The following is a 22,459-nucleotide window of genomic DNA, read 5'->3' as shown; positions in this document are numbered from 1 at the left end:
GCTACTTTGAGTTGGAGAAAAATATCTTCTCCTGCTGCAACAAAAGCTACTGCACCAGCTCTCCAGAAATAGAGCTCCACTTCATGGGAAATTTTGTCTAAGCTCCTCCTTCGGTTTTCAGGGACTTCCTGATAGCCACATCCTGCCCATTCCTTCCTGAACAAGCTTCAATGTTTGCAAGTTTCTTCACTGCCATCCTACTCCCACACAGTCTGCTGAGAGCCAAAGGGCAAAAGAAAAATGATCTGTGGGCAGAGAAGGAAGGTGGTGGGATTTTGAAATGTAACCTGGGCCCCTGTCAGATCCATCAGGCATCAGGATCTGCTATTCTGATTGGAGCCAAATGACAAGTCCTAATGTGCATGGAAATTTGTGACATCCCACATAAGTTATCAAAATGTTTTAATAAATAATATGAACACCTGCAGAGGCTGTGTGGGCTGGTTTCATAGTAGACCACATAACAAGGAAAGGATTCTTGCTGAAAGTGGTCTGTCAAAAGTTCCCCAAATGTCTAGGATCCTAAATTCTCTTAGATCTGATATTGGCTGGGTTGATGAGTGCTTTTTTTTCCCTTGAGGATTAAAGAAGTAAAAGTCAAGTAAAAAGTTCAAGGTAAAAACCAACACAAAGTTCATTGGCAAGTATTACAGAATCTGAACAGAGAGGGGCCTCATCGCTGGGTATTACTGACTCTAAGGGTCCTGAGTTTTATTTTGGGTTTGAGTAGTTTCTTCCTGGTAATCTCACTCTGTTGGACCTAAGGTGTTCATGCATTTCTTCTTAGTGGAGAGATCAGACCCTCTGCTTCTTTCCATGAGCTTGGCAACAGCTGCACTAGAACCCCTACCTTGGCACCGAAGCAGCCGTGTTAGTGACCTCTGTCTGGTTGCACAGGATAGAGCCTAGTCCAAATTAAGGCTTAAGGTCTTCTCCATCTTCTCCAAGCACCATTTGCCTTGGCAATGTGCATGCTTTCAAAATTCTTTTGTTCCCACAGCTGTCACGTTCACTAGGAATCCACTCCAGCTTATTCTCCAAGTAGTTAACTCCATCTTAACCTATTGTATGTCTCAGTGAGCAATCTGTTATTGCAGAGAGCTGTTTTTATTTGTTTGTTTTGTTTATTTATTTAATCACTTTACAGCCTCATCCTAGCCACCTCCCTCCTCTCTTCCCAGTGCCACCCTCATGCCCCTCCATCCCTGTCTCAGTGAAGGGGAGATCCTCAGGGGTTCCAACCCACCCTGTCACCTGATGTCCATCTTGTAGCTTTTGTAAAAACTTCCTATTGTTTTCCTGATAAAATTCTGTGTTGGATAAAACAGATATGAATACCTTCCACCACTGTTTCAAGTACACTGATTCACTAGGACAAATGCACAACAAGGACTGGGGCCAAAAATCAAGGAAAAGCCTCACAAATTTCAGATCATTTAAAGACTTTTTTTCTACATATTGAATATTTACTTGGCTTTTGCAGACCTCTGGTTCTTCCTCAGGTTTGTTTGTTTTTTTGTTTATAATATTTTAATAATTTTTTACTTATTACAGTTTATTCACTTTGTATCCCAGCTGTAGCCCCCACACTCGACCCCTCCCAATCCCGCCTTCCCTCCATCCCTCATTTCCCCCCTGCCCCTTCCTTTGTCCACTGATAGGGGAGGACCTCCTTTCCCTCCATCTGACCCTAGCCTATCAGGTCTCATCAGGATTGTCTGCATTGTCTTCCTCTGTGGCCAGGAAAGGCAGCTGCACCCTTCCCCCCCTTGAGGGGGAGGTGATCAAAGAGCCAGCCATTGAGTTCATGTCAGAGACAGCCCCTGCTCCCCTTACTAGGGAACCCAGTTGGACACTGAGCTGCCATGGGCTACATCTGTGCAGGGGTTCTAGGTTATCTCCATGCCTGGTCCTAGGTTGGAGTATCAGTCTCAGAAAAGTCCCCTGAGCCCAGATTTTTTGGTTCTGTTGCTCTCCTTGTGGAGCTCTTGTCCCCTCCAGGTCTTTCTATTTCACCCTTCTTTTATAGGATTTCCTGCATTCTGTCCAAAGTTTGGCTAAGAGCCTCATCATTTGCTTTCAGAGGCCCTCTGTGGTAGGCTCCTGTCCTGATCCCTGTTTTCTCCCTCTTCCGATGTTCATCCAGTTTGTCTTTCTGAGGATTGACCATCTTACCAAGGGTCCTTCTTCTTTTTTAGCTTCTTTAGATGTACAGATTTTAGTATGTTTATCCTATATTATATGTCTAATATCCACTTCTGAGTGAGTATATACCATGTGTGTCTTTCTGCTTCTGGGATACCTCACTCAGGATGATATTTTCTGGTTCCCACAATTTGTCTGCAAATTTAGGTTTGTTTGGTTTTTTTTGAGGAGTCTCTGAATGTGGAGCTTCTTCCCCACATTCTGCTCTTACTTCTGAAACAAAGCATATTAAACAGTCTGTAAAGAAAGAAACCCAAAGGCCAAAAGACTCCATTGGTCCAGAAGCTCTGACTCCAGTGTTCTGGGTTTTTCTTTGCTATGCATTTCTTTTCCATTATAGAATTTTAAGGAAGAAATCCTTCATGTTCATTAGCCACGTTTAGAGCCCAGAAGTTTACTCTGTCATTGGTGTCTTTACATATGTGTTAATGTTTTCTAAGATTCTTTGAGTTCTTTAAAATTGTGAGGATCCTGGTTAAGTCCAAGTTGGGACACACCCATCTAATAACTAGCCAGAAATGTGGAATGCAAAGATACCCTCAGCTGCATGTCTTGCTTTCTCCCTGAAGGTTTATTTGTGTCTGTCTTATCTGGAATGAATGACCTTGATTCTCAGGGTCTGTCTTACATGTTGAGAAAGGAGACAGTTCCCAAGTCCTCAGAGCTACTCATCCATCACTCTTACAGCAGTCTTGAGAGGGACAAGAAGCTTCCCTGGGTTATTGTCCTGGGTGAAATAGCTACTAACACAGACTCTTCCATTGTAAAGTGCCCTTTGATTGTCTTTCTAGCTAAGTAAGTGACAACATCCTATCTATTTCACAAGCCAAGGACAGTCTTAGTGTTTACAAAAAATTTCAAAGAATAAAAGAAAATGAAGAACAAATGGAGAGTTGTAGCCAAGCCCATTTATCTGGACCTGGCCCCAGCTTGCCCTGGTAGCCTTACTTTCTTGTGGTCTTCTCTACTTCTGGATCTACACTCTTTCTGTACCACCTACTGGTCTTCTCTGGACTATCAATTATGTATTTTAGTGCTTAGCTTGTGCTAGGCACTATGTTTCGGATGTTCTTTTCTCTCAAACCAATGATTTTTATTTTTTTCTTTGAGTTAAATATCAGCATTTTGTTGGTGTTCCCCCAAAGGATCTAAGTAAACAGAGTAATGGTCTCATCTAGATTCAGAGCCAAATATGTCATTTCTTTATTTGAGCACTTATTCTTAATAAAGTATGTTGGTATACTTAAAAAAAAAACTCTTTTATTTACATTTCTTATATCACTTTCTCCACACTCCACCCCACCCCCTTCCAGCTCCCCAATGCCAGGTAGGAGAGAGAAAGGATTAATGGGAGAGGGAGCACACTTTTCTTTGCTGCTTCCTGCTGGTTAAGGTTGCCAGGTTCCTGGGAGCCACCCAATTCTCAGTTCAGGAGGTCTCCAACTTCTTGTTCACCTCATCAGCAACAACCAGGAGCCATGGGGGTGAAGGGGGAGGGAAGGAGGGAAGCAGAAGCAGCCTTGTTCTTTCTCACAGCTCATAAACACTCTCAGGGCTCTGGCTTTTTATTCTTTCTCCGGAGTCCTAAGATTTAAACTATCTGTAGCTGCCAAAGAGCTCCTCTCAGTCTGCATGAGACAAATAATTTCCTGCTGTGGACTATCTGAATCAGTCCCACATCCTGTACCTGGTGTTGAAGCAAAACCATGTGTTTTTTGTTGTTATTGTTGTTGTTTGTTTGTTTTTTATTAATTATACTTTATTCACTTTGTATCCCTCTATAAGCCCCTCCCTCCTGCCCTCCGGATTCCACCCTCCCATCCCCTTCTTCACGCATGCCCCTCCCTAAGTCCACTGATAGGGGAGGTCCTCCTCTCCTTCCTTCTGATCTTAGTCTATCAGATCTCATCAGGAGTGGCTGCATTGTCAACTTCTGTGGCCTGGTAAGGCTGCTCCCCCCTCAGGGGGGTGATCAAAGAGCAGGCCAATCAGATTATGTCAGAGGTAGTCCCTCTTCCCATTACTATGTAACCCACTTGGACACTAAACTGCCATGGACTACATCTGTGCAAAGGCTCTGCCCTGCAGACTATCAAAGCAGATACTGAGACTTATGGCCAACTGTTGGGCAGTGTGCATGGAATCTTATGTAAGAAGTGGGAAATAGTAAGATCTGGAGAGGACAGGAACCCTACAAGGAGAGCAACAGAACCAGAAATTTGAACACAGGGGTCTTCCCAGAAACTCATACTCAAACCAAGTACCATGCATGGAGATAACCAAAACCATGTTTATATCCACAACAAAAGTATGATGATTAATCTTGATGATATAAACTACATGCTCTAGCTTCCATAACCTACATAACTATACATTTCCAATGTTTCCAGAAGAGTAGGTGCTACCTATCTGTGTAATGAACTATGGCAACATGACAAAGTTTCTAAGGCTAGTGTCTTTGTGCTGTGCTGCTATAACTGAATATCACAAGATGGGTAGTGTTTAAAGAAAAAGGTTTTATTTCTCCTTATTCTGAAGACTCAGAGAACTAATATCAAGATGCTGGGATATGACATCATTCTATGGTGGCAGATGGGTGAGGAAGAGGGTAAGAGCAAGAGCAAGATGGGCTTGAACTCATGTTTTTAAACTTTTTTTTTTTAACTCACGGGAAGTCACATTCCTCATACTTTCTAAACCCAGACTGTCCTCTAATAGAAAACCAATGCTTGTGGTTCAGTCAGTCTTTAGGACACAGTAACCAGGCAAAGTAGCTAGTACCACAGAGGAAAGGGTTGTAGTATAGTCCAATAAATATCTACAAAGTCAAATATTTGGGTGCTATACACCACGACACAGCCACAGAATGGATTTGTACTTATTGATAAAGAGAACGAGCTATTGAGTCATACAAATACAAATCAATGCAATTTACTTACTTTTTTGTTTTTGAGACAGGGTATTATTACAGAAGCCCTGGCAACTTTGGAGCTCACTAATAGACCAGGCTATCTTTGAATTTACAGAAATCTGCCCATCTCTGCCTTCTAATATTCACATATGTTTTGGTAGTTATGTGTGGGTAGCACATGCCTGCAACCTCAGAGTTTAGGTGTATGTTTATATTTATTATAAACACATAATTAAATAATAGGGGAATTATAAAGTAGAGACCAACCTGGGATATACAGTGATAGCTTACCTCAACCAAACCCAACCCAACCCAATCAAATCAAACATTCTACATTTTCTAATGATTCCATTTGCATGACATTAAAATTTTAATTTATTAAAAATTTTATTCACTTTACATCCCAGTTGTAACTCCCACACTCATCTCCTCCCAGACCCACCTTCCCTCCCTCTTACCTCCTAGCTCCCTCCCCTAGTCTTCAGGAAGGGGGAAGCCTCCTCCCCTCCCAACTGATCCTAGCCCATTAAGTCTCATCAGGACTGCCTGCATTCTCTTCCTCTGTGGCCTGGCAAGCCCACCACTCCAGGGGGAAGTGGTTTAGGAGCAAGCAACAAAGCATGTCAGAGATAGCCCCTGTTCCGCTTATTGGGAGACCCACATAGACACTGAGCTACCTATCGGTTACATCTGAGCAGATGGTCTAGGTTCTCTCCATGCATGGTCCTTGGTTGGTGCATCAGTCTCTGCAGGGCCCCTTGTGCCCAGATTTGTTGGTCTTCTTGTGGAGCTCCTGTCCTCTCTGGGTCATTCTATCACCTCACTCTTCCATAAGACTCCCTGTGCTCTGCCCAAAGTTTGTCCGTGACTCTCAGCATTTACTTCAATCCATTTATGGGTGGAGTCTTTCAGAGGACATCCATCGGAGGATCCCGTCCTGTTTCCTCTCTTCAACCACTTCCATTATATATTTTATTTGCCCTTCTGAATGAGATTTAAGCATTTTCTCTAGGGTCCTCCTTGTTACTTAGATTCTTTAGGTCTGTGAATTTTAGTATGTTTATCCTGTACTGTATAGCTCAAATCCATTTATAAGTGAGTACGTACCATGCATGTCTTTCTGGGTCTGGGTTACCTCACTCAGGATGATCTTTTCCAGATCCATCCATTTGCCTGCAAATTTCATGATGCCCTTGTTTTTAATAGTTGAGTAGTATACCATTGTGTAGAGGTATCACAGTTTCTTTATCCATTCTTCAGTTGAGGGACATCTGGGTTGTTTCCAGTTTCTGGCTATTACAAATAAAGCTACTATGAACACAGCTGAGCAAATGTCCTTATTGTATGGTGGAACATCTTTGGGTATATTCCCAGGAGTGATATAGCTGGGCCTTGGGGTAGAGCTGTTTTCAATTTCCTGAGAAAGCACGAGACTGATTTCCAAAGTGGTTGTACAAGTTTTCCCTCCCACCAGCAATGGAGAAGTTTTCTTCTTTTTCCACATCTTTGTCAGCATATATTGCCACTTGAGTTTTCAATCTTTTTATTTTATTTTATTAATTACACTTTATTCACTTTGTATCCCCCCCATTCCTTCCTCCCCTCCCAATCCTACCCTCCCTCCCCCATCTTCACACATGCCCCTCCCCAAGTCCACTGATAAGGGAGGTCCTCCTCTCCTTCCTTCTGATCTTAGTCTATCAGATCACATCAGGAGTGGCTGCATTGCCATCTTCTGTGGCTTGGTAAGGCTGCTCCCCCCTCAGGGGGAGGTGATCAGGAAGATGGAAAGATCTCCCATGCTCATGGTTTGGCAGGATTAACATAGTAAAAATGGCCATCTTACCAAAAGCAATCTACAAATTCAATGGAATTCCCATCAAATTACCAACACAATTCTTTACAGACCTGGAAAGAAAAATTCTCAACTTCATATGGAATAACAAGAAACCCAGAATTGCTAAAACAATTCCCTACAATAAAAGATCTTCTGGAGGTACCTCCATCCCTGATCTTAAGCTGTACTATAGAGCAACAGTAATAAAAACTGCATGGTACTGGCATAGAAACAGAATGGTGGATCAATGGAACCAAACAGAAGACCCAGAAATAAACCCACACACTTACAGACACCTGATCTTTGCAAAGATACCAAAACCATACAATGGAAAAAAAGATAGCATCTTCAACAAATGGTGCTGGGCTAACTGGATGTCCACATGTAGAAAAATGCAAATAGATCCATACTTTTCACCCTGCACAAAACTAAAGTCGAAGTGGATGAAAGACCTCAACATAAAACCAGACACATTAAATCGGTTAGAAGAAAAAGTGGGGAAGACCCTAGAACTCATTGGTACAGGAGACAACTTCCTGAACAGAACACCAACAACACAGGCTCTAAGAGCAATGGTCAATAGATTGGACCTCATGAAACTGAAAAGCTTCTGTAAAGCAAAGGACACTGTCATCAAAACAAAACGACTGCCTACAGATTGAGTTTTTGATCTTAACCATTCTGATAGTTGTAAGATGGAATATCAGAGTTGTTTTGATTTGCATTTCTCTGATGACTAAAGATGTTGAGCATTTTTTAAGTGTTTCTTGGCCACTTGAGATTCCTTTGTTGAGAATTATCTGTTTAACTCTGTACCCCATTTTTCCCATTAGATTATTTGTTTTTTTTGGGTGTGTGTTTAATTTCTTGATTTTTTTAATATATTGGATATTAGCCCTCTGTCAGATGTAGGGTTTGTGAAGATATTTTCCCAATCTGTAGGCTGCCATTTTGTTCTGTTGACTGTCCTTTGCTTAGAGAAGCTTTTCATTTTCATGAGGTTCCATTTATTAATTGTTGATATTAGAGCCTAAAGTTCTGGTGTTCCATTCAGTAAGTTGTCTCCTGTGCCAATGAAGTCAAGGCTCTTCCCCACTTTTTCTACTAACAGATTTCATGTGTCTGGTTTTATGTTGAGGTCTTTGATCCGCTTTGTCTTTAGTTTTATGTAGGGTGTTAGATATGTATCTATTTGCATTTTCTACATGTAGACATCCAGTTTGACTAGCACCATTTGTTGAAGTGGCTTTCTTTTTTCTATTGTATGGTTTTGACTTTTTTTTTTTTAATAAAAAATCAGTTGTCCATAGGTGTGTTTATTTCTGGGTCCTTAATTTGATTCCATTGATCTACCAGTCTGTTTCTATGCCAGTAACGTGCCGTTTTTGTTACTGTTGCTCTACAATACAGCTTGAGATCAAGAATGGAGATACTTCTGGAGGATCTTTTATTGTAGAGGATTGTTTTAGCTACTCTGGGTTTTTTGTTTTTCCATATGAGGATGAGAATTGTTCTTTCAAGGTCTGAAAAGAATTGTGTTGATATTTTGATGGAATTGCATTGAATCTGTAGATTGTTTTTGGTAGAATGGACCTGCTCAGTATGTTAATTCTACCAATCCATGAGCATGGGAGATCTTTCCCTCTCTGATATCTTCTTCAATTTCTTTTTTCAGAGACTTGAAGTTCTTGTCATACATGTCCTTGACTTGCTTGGTTAGAGTTACACCAAGATATTTTATGTTTTATTGTGACTATTGTGAAGGGTGTTGTTTCCCTAACTTCTTTCTCAGCTCATATGTCATTTGTATATAGGAAGGCTACTGATTTTTTGAATTAATCTTGTATCCAGCCACTTTGCTGAAGGTGTGTATGAGCTGCAGTAGTTCTCTGATGCAATTTTTGGGATTGCTTATGTCTACTATCATTTCATCTGCTAACAGCAAAACTGTAACTTCTTCCTTTCCAATATTTATCTCTTTGATCTCCTTTAGTTGTCTTATTGCTCTAGCTAGAATTTTAGTACTATATTGAAGAGATATAAAGAGAGTGGGCAACCTTATCTTGTCCCTGATTTTCATGTGATTGCTTTAGTTTTTCTCCATTTAGTTTAATGTTGGCTATTGGCTTGCTGTATATAGCCTTTATTATGTTTAGGTATGGGTCTTATATCTTTGATCTCTCTAACACGTTTATCATGAAGGGGTGTTGGATTCTGTCAAAGGCCCTTTCTGCATCTAATGGGATGATCATGTAATTTTTTTTCTTTCAATTTGTTTATATGGTGGATTACATTGAGAGATTATTATATATTGAACTATCCCTGTATCCCTGAAATGAGGCTTACTTACTTGATCATGGTGGATGATGTATTTGATATGTTCTTGATTTCAGTTTGAGTATTTTATTAAATATTTTTCCGTCAATATTTTTGGGGAGAGTGTTCTGAAATTCTCTTTTTTGTTGAGTTTCTGTGTGATTTAGGTATCAGGGTGACTGTAGCTGCCTAGAATGAGTTTGGCAATATTCCTTCTGTTTCTCTTTTGTGGAATAGCTTGAGGAGTATTGGCATTAGCTCTTATTTGAGAGTCTGGTAGAATTCTGTGCTAAAACCATATGGCCCAGGGCTGTTTTTGGTTAGGAGACTTTTGATGACTGCTTCTATTTCATTAGGGTTTATAGGAAACATTTAATCTGTTTACCTGATCTTTATTTAGCTTTGTTAAGTGAAATATATTGAGAATATTGTTCATTTTTTTTTGTTTTTTTTTCAGTTTTTTTTTTTTCCCTGTGGAATACAGGATTTTGAAGTTAGACCTAATGATTGTTTGGATTTCCTCAGTGTCTGTTGTTATGTCTCCCTTTGCATTTCTGATTTTGTTGATTTCGATAGTGTCTCTCTGTCTTTTATTTAGTTTGGCTAAGGGTTTGTCTTTCTTATTGATTTTCTCAAAGAACCAACTCTTGGTTTCATTGATTCTTTGAATTATTCTCTTTGTTTCTAGTTTATTGATTTCAGCCCTGAGTTTGATTATTTCCATGTGTCTACTTCTCTTGGGTGTGTCTGCTTCTTTTTTTTTTTTTTTTCCCTAGGGCTTTCAGGTGAGTCCTTAAGTTGCTTATACAAGATGTTTTGAATTTCTTCATGAAGACACTTAGTGCTATGAACTTTCCTCTTAGCACTGTTTTCATCGTGTCCCATAAGTTTGGATATGTTGTGCCTTCATTTGCATTGAATTCTAGAAAGTGTTTACTCTTTTTCTTCATTTCTTCCCTGACCAACTGTTATTGAGTAAAGAGTTGTTCGGTTTCTCTGTGTGTAGGCTTTTTGCTATTTCTGTCGTTGTTGAGGTCCAGCTTTAGTCCAAGGTGATCTGATAGGATACAAGAGATTATTTCCATATTCTTATATCTGTTGAGACTTGCTTTGTGACCAACTATATGGTTTATTTTGGAGAAGGTTCTGTGAGGTGCTGAGAAGGTAATTTTTTTTTTCGTGTGTGTTTGTGCGAAAAGTTCTGTAGATGTCTTTTAGGTCTATTTGATTCATGGCATCTGTTACTGTCATTGTTTCTTTGTCCTTTGATCAAAGTGGGGTGTTAAAGTCTCCCACTATTTATGTGTGGTTTAAGTTTTATTAATGTTTCTTTTACAAATGTGGGTGCCCTTTTATTTGGGGCATAGGTGTTCAGAATTGAGATGTCTTCTTGGTAAAATTTTCCTTTGATGAGTATGAGGTGACTTTACCCATCTTTTTGGATTAATTTTGGTTGAAAGTCTATTTTATTAGATAGTAGGATAGCTACTCCAGCTTGTTTTCTGGGCCCATTTGCTTGAAAAACCATCTTCCAGACCTTTACTGTTAGGGAATGTCTATCTTTGTGGCTGAGGTGTGTTTCTTGTATGTAACAGAATGTTGGGTCCTGTTTACATATCCATTCTGTTAGTCTGTGTCATTTTCTATTGGTTGAGAGAGATTAATAACCAGTGACTGTTACATTACCAACCATGTGGTAATGTGTTTGTGATCTTGTTCACTTTTAGTTTTACTGTAGTGAGGTTATTTATTTCCTGTGTTTTCCTGGGTGTAGTTAGCCTTCTTGTGTTTTTTTTTTTTTTTTCTTCTAGTATCTTCTGTAAGGCTGGATTTGTGAGCAGGTACTGTTGAAATTTTTTTTTTCATTGAACATCTTGTTTCCTCTGTCTATGATGATTAAGAGTTTTGCTGGATATAGTAGTCTGGGCTGACATCTGTGCTCTCTTAGGACCTATATGAAATCCATCCAGGCCTTTCTGGCTTTCACAGTCTCTGTTGAGAAGTCAGGTGTGATTCTAATGTGTTTGTCATTATATGTTACTTGGCTTTTTCATTTTATTTTTTGTTGTTATTCTGTATATTTAGCATTTTGATTATTATGTGGTGGGACGATTTTATTTTTTGGTCTAATCTATTAGGTGTTCTCTTATATGCTTATAGGCATCTTTTTAAATTGGGGAAATTTTCTTCTATGATTTTTTTTTGAAAATATTTTCTGGGCCTTGGAGACATGAATCTTCTTTTTCTTGTATTCCTATCATTTTTTTTGGGTTCATCTTTTCATGTTGTCCATAATTTCTTTGGTGGTTTGTGTCAGGATTTTTTTTTTTAAGATTAAACATTTTCTTTGATGGATACATTGATTTCTTCCATTGTATCTTCAACATCTGAGATCCTTTCTTTCATCTTGGATAACTGGGTTCTGGAGATGCCATATTGCTTTGGCTTTTGGTGATTGTGCTTTTTTGCTGCCCTTTACCCATCTGGCTGTCTCAGTGTTGGTTAGATTCTGGTTCCTGCTGGAGACCTGGGTGAGAGGCTGGATGGTGGGGGAAATCCCCTTGGCAGGAAGCTGATTGTTCCTGAAGAAGCACTCCTCAGCTTTTTGGGTAGGGTCCCCAAATTGCCGGTGCTTTTCAGGGAATTGCTGCAGCTCTTCTCAGGTGTATTATCCTGTGGGCTAAGTGGGTTCCTTAAGAGCCCAGGAGCTTTCCTCTCACCAAGGGAAGTCCCAGAGATAGCTGCCCTGGCACTGGCTTTCTTGCTCTGAATTTAGTGAGCTGCTGCTGCTCATACACTGTCTTTGTTGGGCACAGCCCTCTTGAAGAACCAGGGAGCCCTGAGGTTTGGTCAGTTGGAGACAGGTTGCACTTTGGAGCAACTTCTGGGGCTGATCCTGTAGGTCCAAGGCATCTGTAGGTCTGAGGTTGGAGCTCTGTGCCCCAGTACCCAAGAGGTAATCAGTGGCCGGTGAGTGCAGCCTACAGGCATGTGGCTGGAGGCTAGAGCCCCTGAGCCTGCAGGAACCCAGGAACTTCTCTGGGGATTAGCTGGGTACCCTGAGGTCAGAATTGATGTTTTCCTCATGGTATGGTTTCCATATAACTGGGAGACCCCATCTGTGGTGTTTGGGGATCCACAATTCTGTCTGGGATGTGAGTAGCTCGTGCAGGTGTGTGGTTTGGGGGTGGTGACTGAGCACCTGCTGAAACCCAGGAACTTTTCTGGGGGATTGGCTGGGTGACCTGAGGTCAGGCTGATTGCTTCCTTTACCATGAGGTTTTCTCTTGACTGGGAAACCCACTTTCTGGTGTTGTGGGGCCCACAGCTCAGTCTGAGATGGTGATCAAAGCACACAGGTGTGTGGCTCTGTGCTGGTGACTGAGTGCCTACAGGAACTGGAAACTCTCCTGGGGTTTAGCTGGGTGACCTGAGAGTAGATCCGGTTGCTTCCCACATCGTGAGGTTTTCTCTCACCGGGGGAACACAATTGCCGGGACGCATAGTTTGGTCTGTTGGTCGCTGTGCAGTCACTGTGAGCTGCTAATGAGATACAGTGTGCTGTCAGCTCTGCCATCTTGGATCCCTTCCTGTGTGATTTTCAAAACCTATATGACATTGTTATGTTATCAAGAGTGCCTTTTAACACATTCAAACTTAAGAACATAGAGCAGACTGATTGATCAGAGGTGTCCCCCAAAAGAATGAAGACTGTCTTAAATCTGAGTGCAGATGAATGAGAAAACCCCATTTAAAGGAGGAAAGAAAAACTTACCATGCTTTGTCAAGTGATGATTGACCAGAAGCACAAGGTGAAAGGCACACAGACTGTACAGAGCATTGGGATCAAGCTTCTGAATTGTTTCTCACATGACACAAGCTTAGAATCCTGAAACTGCTTTCCAACTATATAAGACTGAAACAAACAAACAAACAAACAAACACATAAATGGCAGATAATGGGAGAAGGCACCTGTCAGAACAAGAAATGATCATTGCATATACACAAAGCAAGGCCATATATACCATATTATATTCTGTCATATCATATTATATAAGTATCTTATATTTTTACATTTCCTTTCAAAAAGTAAATCATATTGTTTATACTTAAGATACATGATTAGATACACATATAAAAACAGCCTCAACTCATAAGGATTCACCTTGATACTGTGTGAAAGCATTCTGTATTTAACAGCAATTATATTTAAAATTTCAAGTCTGACCTTTCTATGGCATAGCAACCTGCATCACAAAACTCTTGTGTGGGACAGCAGCTTCTGCCAGCCACAGCTCCACAAGGTAAATGCCTGATCACAGATCATGCTCAGTTGCTAAATCATGGGCATTTAGTAGGTCATGTGTAGCAAATGCATTTTAAGTTTAAGGCATTTCAATTTCTGATGGTAGTTTTAATGCAGAGCTTCATTATAAGTCATGGAGCATATGCAGAGCTGGGTGGTTAGTATAGGAGACTAATGAACTTATTCAACATCTCATATAAGTATTCCATCCCCTAGCATGACAAGAGTGGCTATAATCTGCCTATTCAGCAAAATCTCTGAGCACAGCACACTTTTTCTAATTATAATCGTCATGTGGAACATCACATCTTTCAACTTGTTTTGCCTGCACATTTCCTAGCTTTTAACCTTTGACTTAAATACCTCCATTTCTCTCTTGCATCATGACCCTGGCAACAACTTACATTCTCTATCTCTATGTATTTGGCTTTTTAATTAATTTTTTTTGCTTACTTTTAGATTCTGCATTCAAGTGATATTTTACAACTTTTTGTGTGCCTGGCTTATTTTACTTAGCATAATGTTTTTGAGAGCCATCTATATTGGGGCAAATGACAGTACCTCTTTTTTAAAGCTAAACAGTGTTCTCCAGTATGTGTGTATAGTTCACCATTTATTTACCTATCTGTGTATTGAAGTACATCTAGATGGTTTCTATACCTTGGCTGTTAATAACGCCACAATAAACATAGAAATTCAGATATTCTACTAAATGATGATTTAATTTCTTTCTTTCTTTTTAGCATAATACTTTGAAAGAAGCAAGTCCTTGGCAGACCCTCTTTGCTCTCTCTATTCCCCAAGCAGACCCAATCCCTCAGGCTCCTCCTGCATACTGCAAGAGAACACAAGTTACAATCTTCTCTATCTGTCCCCACAACCTATGGATACACAGAGCATCCCCTCCTGAATGTCCTTCACGCATTCATCCCTGCATCCCAGCCAACATCATCAGGTATTCCCTGTGAACACATCAGCCTAGTAGCCCAGTAAAACAGGCAACAGCCAGCCAGCACACTGAAAATCCATGGAAGAAACAGAAATCAAAGAAGAAAACACCCACCCAACAAAGACAAACTTAGAAACAAGCACCCAGACCTTTAATCATCCCAAACCCAGGTGCATAGATGTCAGTGTAAAAACACAATCAATAACAGCTAGGAAAATACATCACCACTAGAGACCAGATATCCATATACCATAGCATTCCCTGAACATTCCAATATGGCCCAAACACAAGAAAACCAACTTTATGACGAAGTCCTTAAAGAGAAAATTAAACTCCAATCCAACGAAAACGAATTCACCCAAGAAAACAGGGCATACAGATAATATCCCAACAAAAATGAAAAGAAAACAAGCAAAGAAACAAGGTAAGATCATCGACTCCATTACAAAAGGAACTAACATGCATTGGTCAATATTATCTATCAATATTAATGGACTCAACTCACCAATAAAAAGACACAGGCTAACAGAATGGTTACGGAAACAGGACCCAACATTCTGTTGCATCCAAGAAACACACCTATGCAACAAAGATAAACACTACCTCAGAGTAAAGGGCTGGAAAAATGTTTTTCAAGCATGGGTCCAGAAAACAAGCTGGAGTAGCCATCCTAATATCTAATAAAATAGACTTTCATCCGAAGTTAATCAAAAAAGATAAGGAGGGCCACTATATTCTCATCAAAGGAAAAATCCAACAAGAGGACATCACAATTTTGAATATCTATGCCCCAAATACAAGAGCACCTACATTCGTAAATGAAACAATATTAAAGCTTAAATCATACATTGATCCTAATACCTTAATAGTGGGAGACTTCAACACCCCACTCTCATCAAGGGACAGATCAACCAGACAGACACCAAATAGGGAAATAAAAGCACTCACAGAATCCCTAAATCAAATGGACCTAATAGACGTCTACAGATCTTTTCACCCACTCTAAAGAGTACACCTTCTTTTCAGCACCACATGGAACCTTCTCCAAAATAGACCATATAGTTGGTCACAAAGCAAGCCTCAACAGATACAAAAGGATTGAAATAATCCCTTGTATACTATCTGACCACCATGGACTAAAGCTGGACATCAACAACAACAGAAACAACAAAAAGCCGACACGCACATGGAAACTGAACAACTTACTACTCAATGACAGCTGGGTCAAGGAAGAAATAAAGAAAGAAATTAAAGACTTTCTAGAATTCAATGAAAATGAAGGCACAACATACCCAAATTTATGGGACACATTGAAAGCAGTGCTCAGAGGAAAATTTATAGCACTAAGTGCCTACAAGAAGAAATCTGTAACATCACATACAAACAACTTAATGGCCCAACTGAAAAACCTAGAAAAAAAAAGAAGCAGATACACCCAAGAGGAGCAGACGGCTGGAAATAATCAAACTCAGGGCTGAAATCAATCAATTAGAAACAAATAAAATTATCCAAAGAATCAACGAAACAAAAAGCTGGTTCTTTGAGAAAATCAACAAGATAGACAAACCCTTAGCCAAACTAACTAAAAAGCAGAGAGAAACCATACAAATCAGCAAAATCAGAAAGGAAAATGGGGACATAACTACAGACACTGAGGAAATCCAAACGATTATTAGGTCATACTACAAAAGCCTATATGGCACAAAATTTGAAAATCTAAACGAAATGGATAACTTTCTTGACAGATTCCATCTACCAAAATTAAGTCAAGATCAGGTAGAAAGACTGAATAGTCCTATATCTCCCAAGGAAATTGAAGCAGTCATTAACAGTCTCCCCTCCAAAAAAAGCCCTGGACCAGATGGCTTCAGCGCAGAATTCTACAAGACTTTCAAAGAAGTACTAACACCAATTCTCCTCAAAGTATTCCATAAAATAGAAACAGAAGGAACACTACCAAACTCATTCTATGAAGCCATAGTCACTTTGATACCTAAACCACACAAAGATCCAACAAAAAAAGAGAACTTCAGACCTATCTCTCTTATGAACATTGATGCAAAAATACTCAATAAAATACTTGCAAACCGAATTCAAGAACACATCAAAGATATCATCCACCATGACCAAGTAGGCTTCATCCCAGGAATGCAAGGGTGGTTCAACATACGGAAATCCATCAATGTAATCCACCACATAAACAAAATGAAGGAGAAAAACCACATGATCATTTCCTTAGATGCTGAAAAAGCATTTGACAAAGTCCAACACCCATTTATGTTTAAAGTCTTGGAGAGATCAGGGATACAAGGCACATACCTAAAGATAGTAAAGGCAATATACAGCAAGCCTATAGCCAACATCAAACTCAATGGAGAGAAACTTAAATCAATCCCACTGAAATCAGGGACAAGACAAGGCTGCCCACTCTCTCCATATCTCTTTAACATTGTACTTGAAGTCCTAGCCAGAGCAATAAAACAACTAAAGGAGATCAAGGGAATACAAATCGGAAAGGAAGAGGTCAAAGTATCACTATTTGCAGATGATATGATAGTATACATGAGCGACCCCAAAGATTCAACCAGAGAACTTCTTCAGCTGATAAACACCTTCAGCAAAGTGGCAGGATACAAAATCAACTCAAAAAAATCAGAAGCCCTTTTGTATACCAAAGACAAAAAGGCTGAGAAAGAAATTAGGGAAACAACACCCTTCACAATAGCCACTAATAACATAAAGTACCTTGGTGTGACTCCAACCAAGCAAGTGAAAGACCTGTTTGAGAAAAACTTCAAGTCTTTGAAGAAAGAAATTGAAGATCTCAGAAGATGGAAAGATCTCCCGTGCTCATGGATTGGTAGGATTAACATTGTGAAAATGGCCATCCTGCCAAAAGCAATCTACAGATTCAATGCAATTCCCATCAAAATACCAACTCAATTCTTTACAGACCTTGAAAAAAAGATTCTCAGCTTCATATGGAGAAACAAAACACCCAGAATCTCCAAAACGATCCTGTACAACAACAGATCATCTGGAGGTATCTCCATCCCCGATCTCAAGCTGTACTACAGGGCAACAGTAATAAAAACTGCATGGTATTGGCATAGAAACAGAAAGGAGGATCAATGGAATCGCATAGAAGACCCAGAAATAAACCCACACACCTATGAATACTCAATATTTGACAAAGAAGCCAAATCCATTCAATGGAAAAAAGACAGCATCTTCAACAAATGGTGCTGGACCAACTGGATGTCTACATGCAGAAAAATGAAAATAGATCCATATTTATCACCCTGCACAAAACTAAAGTCCAAGTGGATCAAGGACCTCAACATAAAACCAGATACTCTAAATCAGTTGGAAAAAAAAGTGGGAAACAGCCTAGAACTCATTGGCACAGGAGACAACTTTCTGAACAGAACACCAACAGCACAGGCTCTAAGAGCAACAATCAATAAATGGGACCTCATAAAACTGAAAAGCTTCTGTAAAGCAAAAGACACTGTCATCAAAACAAATAGACAGCCTACAGATTGGGAAAGAATCTTCACCAACCCTTTATCTGACAGAGGGCTAATATCCAGTATATATAAAGAACTAAAGAAGCAGAAAAGCAACAAACCAAGTAATCCACTTAAAAAATGGGGAACAGAGCTAAACAGAGAATTCTTGAAAGAGGAATATCGAATGGCAGAGAAACACTTAAAGAAATGCTCAACCTCATTAGCCATTAGGGAAATGCAAATCAAAACGACCCTGAGATTTCACCTTACACCCATCAGAATGGCCAAGATGAAAAACTCAAGTGATAGCACATGCTGGAGAGGTTGTGGAGAAAAGGGAACCCTCCTCCATTGCTGGTGGGAATGTAAACTGGTTCAACCACTTTGGAAGTCAATCTGGCGCTTTCTCAGACAACTAGGAGTAGTGCTACCTCAAGACCCAGCTATACCACTCCTAGGTATATACCCAAAATTTGCTCAAGTACACAACAAGGACATATGTTCAACCATGTTCGTAGCAGCTTTATTTGTAATAGCCAGAACTTGGAAACAACCCAGATGTCCATCAACGGAGGAATGGATACAGAAATTGTGGTATTTTTACACAATGGAATACTACTCAGCAATCAAAAAGGAGGAAATCATAAAATTTGCAGGCAAGTGGTGGGATCTAGAAAAGATCATTCTGAGTGAAGTATCCCAGAAGGAGAAAGACAAACTTGGTATATACTCGCTTATATAGACCTACAAGATATGATAAACATAATGAAATCTACACACCTAAAGAAGATAATCAAGAAAGTGGACACAGGCGAAGGTGATTAATCCTCATTTAGAAAGACAAATGGGATGTGCATTGAACTTATGACAGGAGTCTACCACAAAAGGCATCTGAAAGACTCTACCTAGCAGTGTTTCAAAGCAGACACTAAGACTCATAACCAAACCCTCGGCAGAGTGCAGGGAATCATATGAAAGAAGGGAAGTTAGTATGATATGGAAAGGATAGGAGCTCTACAAGGACCAAACATATCTGGGCACAGGGTCTTTTCTGAGACTGACACTCAACCAAGGACCATCTATGGATATAACCTAGAACTTCTGCTCAGATGTGGCCCGTGGTAGCTCAGTAACCAAGTAGTTTTCCAAAGTAAGGGGAACAGGGACTATTTCTAACAGGATCTCAAGGGCAGGCTATTTGACCCCCTCCCAGGGGAGGAGCAGTCTGTTAGGCCACAGAGGAGGACTTTGCAGCCAGCCCTGAAGATACCTGATAAAACAGGGTCAGATGAAAGGGGAGGAGGTCCTCCCCTATCAGTGGACTTGGAAAGGGGCAGGGAGGAGACCAGGGAGGGAGTGTGGGGTTGGGGAGGGAATGAGGGAGCGGGATACAGCTGGGACACAGAGTTAACAAAATGTAACTAAAAAGAAAAATAAAATTAAAAAAAAGAGAAAATTAAATAATCCTTTAAAGAAATCCAGGTAAACAGCTACTACTCAGGTCTATACACCTGAGGTGAGCAGTGGCAATTCCTGAGAAACACTGGCCATACAGTGACCATACCCAAAAAGCAGAGGAGGCCTCCTTCAGGAAGAATCATCTTCTTGTCAAGGGGATTCACCCTACCCCAGGATTCCAGGAAGTACCCGAAACTAACAGCCAACACCTAAAACAGCTCAATGGGCAGAGGTCAGCATAAAAGCTCAACCAACAAAAGTCAGAGCAATATGGCATCTCCAGAACCCAGCCATTCAGGGGCAAACAGCCCTGGACACCCCAGCATAATTGAAATTGAAGAAGATGACCTTACATCTATGCTGATGAAGAAGATAATAGAGGAAACAAATAAAATACGTAAAGAATTAGAGGAAGATAAAAATCTAACAGATCATGGCTAAAGATCATGGTAAAGAAATGGAGGAAGTGAAAGACAAGCAGATTATGGCCATCTGTGAAGAACTACGGATGATGCAGCCAAACAGTTTGTGTCCTTCAGAGAAGAAATAATTAAATCACCGAAAGAAATAAAAGAAACAGAGGAATATTCAAACAAACAGTTGAAGGAACTAAAAGAAAAACAGGAAAATACAATCAAACAGGTGAAGGAAATAAACAAAACAACTCAAGACCTGAAGATAGAATTGGAAAAATTAAAGAAAACACAAACAGAGGAAATCATGGTGAGGAAGAATTCAGGGAAGAAAACAGGAACTACAGAGGTAAGCATAACCAACAGACTACAAGCAATAGAAGAAAGAATCTCAGGTGTAGATACAATGGAAGAAATAGATGTATCCATCAAAGAAAATGTTAAATTCAAAAAATTCCTAACACAGACCATCCAAGAAATCCAAGACAATAGGAAAAGACAAAACCTAAGAATAATAGGAATAGAGGAAAAAGAAGAGTCCCTGCTCCAAGGACCAGAAAATATCTCCAACAAAATCATAGAAGAAAATTTCCCCAACTTAAAGGAGAAGCCTATAAGACTACAAGAGGCCTACAGAACACCCAACAAATTTGACCAGAAAAAAAAAATCCCCCCCGCCACATAATAATCAAAACATAAAGTATACAGAACAAAGAAAAAATACTGAAAGCTGCAAGGGAAAAAGGCCAAGTAACATATAATGGCAAACCCATCAGAATCACACTTGACTTCTCAACAGAGACTATGAAAGCAAGAAGGGCCTGGACTGATATAATGCAGACCCTAAGAGAACACAGATGTCAGCCCAGGCTAATATATCCAGAAAAACTCTCAGTCATTATAGATGGAGAAAACAAGATACTCAATGACAAAAACAAATTCATACAATACCTACCCACAAATCCAGCATTACAGAAGATACTAGAAGAAAAAATAGAAACCAGGAAAACTAATTACATTCAGGAAAACACAGGAAACAAATAACCTCACTACAGCAAAACCAAAAGTAGCCACAACACAAACATACTAACTACCACAGCCAACAGCAAAATCAAAGCATCTAACAGCCACCGGTCATCAATCTTCCTTAACATCAATGGACTCAATTCTCTAATAAAAAGACACAGACTAACAGAATGGATATGTAAATAAGACCCAACAATCTGTTGCATACAAGAAACACACCTAAGTCACAAAGATAGACATTACCTGAGAGTAAAGGGCTGGAAGATGGTTTTCCAAGCAAATGGACCCAAAGAAGCAAGCAGGAGTAGCCATTCTAATATCTAATAAAATAGACTTTCAACCAAAATTAATCAAAAGAGAGGGGGAAGGTCATTTCATACTCATCAAAGGAAAACACCAAGAAGACACAATTCTGAACATCTATGTCTCAAACACAAGAGCACCCACATTTGTAAAAGAAACATTAATAAAACTGAAACCACACATAGATCCTCACACATTAATAGTGGGAGACTTCAACACCCCACTCTCAACAAAGGACAGGTCAACAAACCAGAAATTAAACAAAGAAACAATGACTCTAACAGAGGTCATGAATCAAATGGACCTAACAGATGTCTACAGAACCTTTCACCCAAACAAAAAAGAATTTACCTTCTTCTCAGAACCTCATGGAACCTTCTCCAAAATAGACCATATAGTTGGTCACAAAACAAGTCTCAACAGATACAAAAAGATTGAAATAATCCCATGTATCCTATCTGACCACCATAGACTAATGCTGGACCTCAACAACAACAGAAATAACAAAAAGCCAACGCACGCATGGAAACTGAACAACTCGCTACTCAATGACAGTTGGGTCAGGGAAGAAATAAACTATTCCTAGAATTCAATAAAAATGAAGGCACAACATACCCAAACTTATGGGACACAATTAAAGCAGTGCTAAGAGGAAAGTTCATAGCATTAAGTGCCTACAAGAAGAAATTCAAAACATCTCATGCCAGCAACTTAATGGCTCACCTAAAAGCCCTAGGAAAAAAAAGAAGCAGACACACCAAAGAGGAGTAGACGACTGGAAATAATCAAACTCAGGGCTAAAATCAATCAATTAGAAACAAATAAAACAATTCAAAGAATCAATGAAACAAAGAGCTGGTTCTTTGAGAAAATCAACAAGATAGACAAACCCTTAGCCAAACTAACTAAACTGCAGAGACACTATCCAAATCAACAAAATCAGAACTGAAAAGGGGGACATAACTACAGACACTGAGGAAATCCAAACAATCATTAGGACTTACTTCAAAAGTCTGTATGCCATAAAATTTGAAAATCTAAATGAAATGGACAATTTTCTGGATCGATTCGACTTACCAAAGCTGAATCAAGACCAGGTAGATCAATTAAATAGTCCTATATCCCCTAAGGAAATAGAAGCAGTCATTGAAAGTCTCCCATCAAAACAAACAAACAAACAAACAAACAAAACCCCCAGGACCAGATGGTTTCAGCGCAGAAT

This window comes from Psammomys obesus, unplaced genomic scaffold (genome assembly GCF_907164565.1).
Source record: "Psammomys obesus unplaced genomic scaffold, mPsaObe1.curated_primary_1811, whole genome shotgun sequence".
NCBI lineage: Eukaryota > Metazoa > Chordata > Mammalia > Rodentia > Muridae > Psammomys > Psammomys obesus.
This window is presented reverse-complemented; position numbering follows the sequence as displayed.